Source organism: Pholcus phalangioides, unplaced genomic scaffold (assembly GCF_987345545.1).
Source record: "Pholcus phalangioides strain wild (caught in Gottingen) unplaced genomic scaffold, Ppha-v1.0 ptg000024l_1, whole genome shotgun sequence".
Taxonomy (NCBI): domain Eukaryota; kingdom Metazoa; phylum Arthropoda; class Arachnida; order Araneae; family Pholcidae; genus Pholcus; species Pholcus phalangioides.
In genome coordinates, this window is record NW_028301616.1 from 19,950,724 (window position 1) to 19,957,843 (window position 7,120).

Below are 7,120 nucleotides of genomic sequence, written 5' to 3' on the forward strand. Positions count from 1 at the left end.
CATTCTCTTATTTTGATAAAATTCCATTTCAAACTTTCTTTTACATGGTCATTTCTAGCCATTAAATCATGGCCTATTTTAATCTCCCCCCCCCCTTACCCATAAAACCCAATATCATTTAGCTTCTGACTTTTCCTTGAAGTTAAGGTATCCCTAAAATTGTACCATTTATATCTAATCAAGACTCAACGTTCAAGATATACCCAAGCAAAAGACATAGATATGTTCGGGAGGGAGATAATAGTTATCTACTATTTTTCTTATCACTTTTTTTTATCACTCACTCTTTGTTTGCATAATTTACACAAACACACGCATAGTGATGAAAATGATATTATCGACATTGATTTATTTCTAAATATTCTGTGGGTATTGGCAATGATGCTGTGATGAAGAAAATTATAAAATTTTTCCAAGTTTTTTTCACATTTGCTATGATTTAATTCAGGGGTCTGTTCAGACAAAATTTGAGTCAGTTTTTTTTGGGACCCTTCCCAAAAAATACAAATTAATGGTGGTATAAATTTTAAATTTCATTTCTTTTTGTTCAAAATTAAGTACACTGTTTCACTTCAAACAGTAATACTGATCATTTTCAAAAAACGACCCTATAAAAAGTATGGACAGACTCCAGTAATTTATACATCCTATGTATGCATTTCAGGTAAAAATTGTATTTTTCTTCCCTAAACATGTATTTTTTGTTCACTATCAATGCTTTTCGATGTAAATTTGTGCTTATCTTTCATGTATTACCGATAAAGAAATTGTGTTCCCTACCTTGTATTTTGCTTCAAGAAAAAAATCAGACTATTATTTGTGTAAAATATCATCTATATCTGTATCATTTTGTGTAAAAATGTGAGGAATATTTATTTAAGAGTGGGGGGGGGGGAGGGGGGTTGTTTGGAGTTTTGTTTGTTTAACATAATTGTTTTATATTTTTAATCTTTTGTGGGGGGGAGTGATTTTTAACACTAATTTTTGGTTATTCAGAAGTGTTTCAAATGAATTCTAATTTTCTGTGTAACAGACTCAAAGCATCAATCTTCTGTAATTTTTTTCCTCTTAGAAGTTTTAGGTGTGCAAAAAAACGCAGTTTTACTAAACATTTGCGTTTTTCTAAATGTGCCTTACTGTTTTATATCGTAGAGAGGAAGAAACCAATATTCACAATATAACTATGAACGTAGGAGTTGTAGTGCGCTCCTTTTTTAAAAATTAAAATGAAAATAACTATGTCAAAGAGGAATATACATGCTTTGTAATATGCATTCTCCGTATTTTAATTTATTTATGTGTGATGTCTAGAGCCTTTATCTATATAGTTTCATTTTTAAAAGCACTGTATTATAGTTATATACATATTATATATATACATATGAGTAATTGAGAATGTATATTATGAAGCATCCACACCTTTTAAAAACTGTACTTTCTTGTTAGCGGGGGAAAAATCAATAAAATATATATAAAGGTATTGTTTAAAAAGGATGGATCTTTTTTTTTTTGTATATATATTGATGTGTGTTAATTTCTTTTTCAATGGTTTTGTGTATTTGATGGTCTGTCTAGTGCAGTTTTCCCAATTAGCGCTTGCCCAAGACTTTTTTGGTCTACCACAGGGAACCACCTGTGCTATGTCATAGTCACTTTACTACAGAATTTGCCACTAGAAAAATTTGTTGACAAACAATTAATAAATTGACATGGGGAGTGTGCAAAGGAATAATTGATCAAGTTTGTCATGGAGTTAGTGAAAGAGCAGATGAACATTAGGTGTGATCTGTGAAGCAAGAGGAGTTGCCTGTGAATTTTCCCAACTATCAATTGCTCGTCAGTGCATTGTTGTTGGTGAAAATTTCCCGTAAATCATATTCACTTTTTTAATTGTTAATTTTTTTTTTTGTTCCGAAACAATTCCTGCTGACTCCTTAGCAACCACTTGTCTAGTGCAGTGGTGTTCAACTGGGAGCTGGGATATTCCATTTGGGCGTGGGTGACAATCAATTAGAAGAAGAGTCACTGCAGATGGTTAAGGATGTTGCAGTTACTTTAGCTAAGCATAGTGTCCCGCACAACATCACTGTCTGGGAAGCACCCTGATGTTGAAGCATCCCTACATCGAACTAGTATGAGGAGAGCTCACTGAAATTTGGTCAGGTGATGAAAACCTTATTTATAAAAATTTTAATCATGGTAAATTTACTGAAAAAAATGAATTTAGAAAGAGCCTTGCTCCTGGATGGGGGGGAGGGAGACACGGAAAGGAAATATGATCCAGAGGAAGTCATGGGGAAAAATAGATTAACAAACACTGGGCTAGTGTATCAAAACAAAGCATTTCAGTTAGCAGGAAATTCAGAATTGGGCCTTAAAATCCTCATGGATTTCATGAATATCAGCTGAATCCAGTGTTCCCAAGTTGTGCTCCGCCTAAGATCGGAAAATAAATCATTTTAAGAAGTATTTTTAAAAAATTTAATTTTTTTCTAGATAATAGCTTGGAGAGAGCCATCTTCTATTTTTGAATCAACGAAAGCAAATGTTTTTCATATGATAAAATGTATTGGAGCAAACATCGGAAGTTTAGTTCAAAAACAAAACTTTATTCGACTAGCAAGCGAAAATTTTCTGGAGTTATTAATTCCTACTACTAAATCAAACTAAAAAGCCAACCATGGACCCTTTGCACTCTCCCCATGGTGGATATAAACTGCTATTACTTAACCGTACATGCACCTCGTACACATTGCTCTACTGAATTTCTAACGAATTGGTACATGCAGGAATGTGTTATGAACCTAACGGAACCTGCAGGGAAGCCCGACCGGTGGGCATTTTGGCATTACCAAGACGCTCCAAAAAATCCGTGAACGATTCTGTTGGGACAAATCCAGGACGATGCGGAAGAGTGGTGCAAGAATTGCGCCCTTGCAAAGATCCTGCGAAGCGTAACCGGGCCCGGCTTTAACACCACAACGTTGGAGTGCATGACTTGAGGAAGGAGACCTCGTCTGTCTTTGGAACCCGAAGCACCAGAAAGGACTCTGCCCGAAACTCCAGATGTCTTGGGAAAGACCCTACAGAGTCGTGAAGAAACTGAACGATGTGGTTTTTCGGTTTCAAAAGACTCGTCAAGACGCACGTCGACCATCGTCAAAATGCAGGATGAACCATCTGAACAGACTGGCTCCTTACCAAGGTGAGTGACGAAGTGCGACCCACCGGCTTGAGGATTGAATTGTCAGGACGAACAATTTTAAAGGAGGGGTGAATGTTAAGATCTGTAAATAGTCGATGGCGTAATTTTTAAAGGTACCCTCAAAAAGTATCTCAGTTTTATGATGGCTTAAGACGGTCTAGTTTCATTTTTTTGCACCGCCGTCCGATTGGTGAAGAATGTTCTGGAGGGTTTCATCTCCCAAAGAAGGCGCTGCCACTTTCCAGTAAACGAGAACTCTATAGAAGTTTCTTTGGATCTATAAAAACGATGCGAAAACAGATCGAAGGATTAAAGTTATAGACCATAGCTTCCCAACCTTTTTTGTCCCATCGCCCCCTCCTTAGAAATTTTTTTCTACCATCGCCCCACAACGCAATCTAGCCCATAGGATCTTATGTTATACCCGTATCTTCTACCGCCCCATGGAATATTCCAACGCCCACGTTGGGAATCACTGTTATAGACTATGAGAAGTCGGTTGGACTTTGCGAGGAAGTTGTTCGCTCTTCGATTAGCTTGTAAACAGTGCCGTCTTAAGGCATAAGCGCATCTCAAGAGAAAGGATAGCCTCGAAAAAACGGGATCTGGTTGCGATTTTCGAAAATTTGCCTGGTAGGGCCTCAGAAAAATCATTTGGCCCGGGGCTCACGATGCTCTTCAAACAGCCGTGCTTGTAAATACGTGTAAATTGCTGTTTTGCGAATAACTGTTTGTCCGTTAAACAGCTTGTTTTGCAATCTCCAAGTCTTGTGGACAATATCCGGAACAGTATAAAAAGTCCTTAGATTTGAATAAACTATTGACACAATCTTTTTTTGCTGAATGTGACTCGTAGTCTTCTTCACTGCCTTTAAATGGCAAGCACAGAATTTTGAGAAAGTTTCTCAAAATGGGGTTAATTAAATACTTTCACCCACAAACCCGTAAACCCATGGATGAGACACAGCCATTGACTTTTTAACATGAGGCGGGCTAGAAGTAACTTTTTTTTTGCATGTTTTTCTATGACTTAAAAGGAACTTTATGCCTCAGGGACAGCATGAAACACTTCGGCAGGAACACGAAATTCGGGAATCCCTTTTCCATAGGGAATGTTGCTACGCGAAAAACAGATGAAAGTGTGAGTACACATTTTGTAGCCGAGTGATCGAATATTTTTTGGTCATCTACATCCGCCTGCTGTGTGTTGTCTTTGAGTAGTTTGCTTACCAGTCGGGTGCAGAGCCGTCTTAAGAGCATCACGAGTCCCTGAGCAAAGGGATTTTTCTGAGAACCCTGCCTAGCTACTTATAGAAATACCTACCTACCAGTTCACATGCATAATAAGGAAAATTTTAACCTGATCTAATTTTGATGAGGCCCCTTCTGTACTTGAAGCCCACACGTTAGGACGGCACTGCTCGGGGTTGGCTGTTGGGTTCATGCGGTCGCACGGGGTGCCACTCTAGGAGGGGCGCTTAATCGGAGTTGAAACTGGAAAAAAAGCATTAAAGCTTTTTTCGATCAAAAAAAGAAATTTAATCGGGGAAGCCCAAAAAAAAAGGTGCTACACAGAGACGGATTTAACGGCGGTCGCGCTCCGGGACCCCCGACTTGTAAAGGGCCACGAAAAACCCAAACTTCACATTTTTTTTCTAATTTATATGTATGGGGGCCCAAAAAAAATATGAGTAAAGATTTTTTTTCTTGCGCCAAAAGTTTTTTTTCCCTGCCAAAAGTTTTATGCGGAATGCGAGAATTTTATGCCGTCTTACCCTCAAACAGGGCCGCAACTAGATGCTTGGTCACCCGGAGTAAGTCATTACCTTCTAGAGATAGTATCTAGGAAGTAATGGGCAAGTGCGCATGTTGGCGCCCTCTTGTAATGTTGGAGAGGTTTGAGAATAAAATTTGCGCCCCCTCTGGTCCAACGCCCGGGGCACGAGAACCGCCTGCTCCCCCCCTAGTTGCGGCCCTGCTCTCAAGGAGATAACAGCGGCTTACAAAGGGTCTTGCAGGCTGAAGATAAAAAGGTTCATTCCACGGGAGCCGTGGAATTTTAGCAATTATGTGGTTCTGTTGTGATGAAAAATGAAAAGCGATCACTCAATCACAAATTTTTATCCTCAATTTTGGATTCCGAAACCATTATGATATGTACTTTATTATAAACTTCACAGATGGCAGCATAAGTTTTAATATTCTATTATGTACATTGATTGACCCATCGAGCTTATACACTGCTCAAAACAATTAGGGGAGCACATGGTTTTAACAAAATTACGCAAAGATGTATACCGATAAAATGAATCATCCATAATTTAAAGCCTAGCAGGAAACGGAAGAAGAAAACTTCATATGCAAATCAAAGTTCATGACGTCAAAAACCAGAAAAAGGAGATAAGGGCAGAAATCGGGATGTTGCAGAAACGTCTGTTTTACTGCCGTAACTGTGAAGTTCGATTGCGCAGTATTTTTTTTTTTTTTTGAGACAAGGTGACTTGAGGATGTCTCAACAACATGATTTACCGGAATCCATGGCATGGCGTGTTATAGGCAGACTGGAATCCGGGCAAACACAACGTAGTGTCGCGGACGCTGTTGGAGTCGCCAGAAGTGTTGTTGCAAGGCTGTGGAATCGATTCCAAGAAACAGGAAATGTTAGACGTCGACCAGGGCAAGGTCGGCCACGCGCCACTACAGCAACTGATGTCCGGTATATACGGTTAACAGCCCGTCGAAACAGAACATAGAATGCTACGCAGCTGCAAAGACGGTTGCTCTTGGCAACAGGACGAAGGGTGTCCAGCCAAACAGTAGGTAATCGGCTTCATGAGGGAGGGCTCTATGCACGTAGGCCAATGGTCTGCATTCCGTTGACCCCACGCCACCGTGCGGCCCGAAGAAGATGGGCTGCTGAACATCGAGATTGGGAGCAACATGATTGGAGCCAAGTGCTGTTTACAGACGAATCCCGATTCAGTCTGGAGTGTGACACCCGACGTGTTCTGGTATGGAGGGACAGGGGCACTCGAAATAACCCCGCATTCGTTCGTGAAAGGTCACAATACAGACGAGCTGGTTGGATGGTATGGGGTGGAATCAGCATAGGCGGACGTACGGACCTGCATATCATTCGGAATGGCACTTTGACGGCCCGAAGGTATGCAGACGAGATACTGCGACCTCATGTCATCCCTTACGCTGGAGCCATTGGAGATTCCTTTGTTTTCCAGGATGATAATGCCCGACCGCATAGAGCTCGTCTGGTGGAGAACATGCTTGAAGCTGAAACAATACAGCGTATGGAATGGCCAGCGTGCTCTCCTGACCTGAATCCAATCCGGACGACGCATTGCTGCGAGACCAAGGCCTCCTGCTACTGTCCGAGACTTGCAGATTGCACTTCTTGAGGAGTGGAACAGTATTCCCCAAAGTCTGATCGATAACCTCATCGCATCCATGGCAAACGGGTGTGCAGCAGTCTTAGCTGTTCGAGGAGACCACACGCCCTATTAAAACTCATGCATCATGTCTAAACAGTACTTTTTTTTATCGTTTACATGTAACCAAATTGTTGCCCTAAATGATCTTTTCATGTTTTTTCCATATTTTCAAAGAATTAAAGCTTTTGTCTTTTTTCTGTATTGCGCATTGATACGCGTGTACTATCCATTGTATGCCAATACGTGGCTGTCTCGCACGGTTTTCTTCACTTTTTTGCTTGCTCCCCTAATTGTTTTGAGCAGTGTATTTACTCGTAGTTATTAGTAATATAAGCTCGATGGATTGATCGTATTTCATGGAAAAAAAAAAAAGTAATTTTTCCGTATTTTTAAACGTCTGTTTTTTTTCTTGTGAAAAACTACACTAATTAAAATTTTAAAATTTGCTATCATTATACTGAAGTTATGA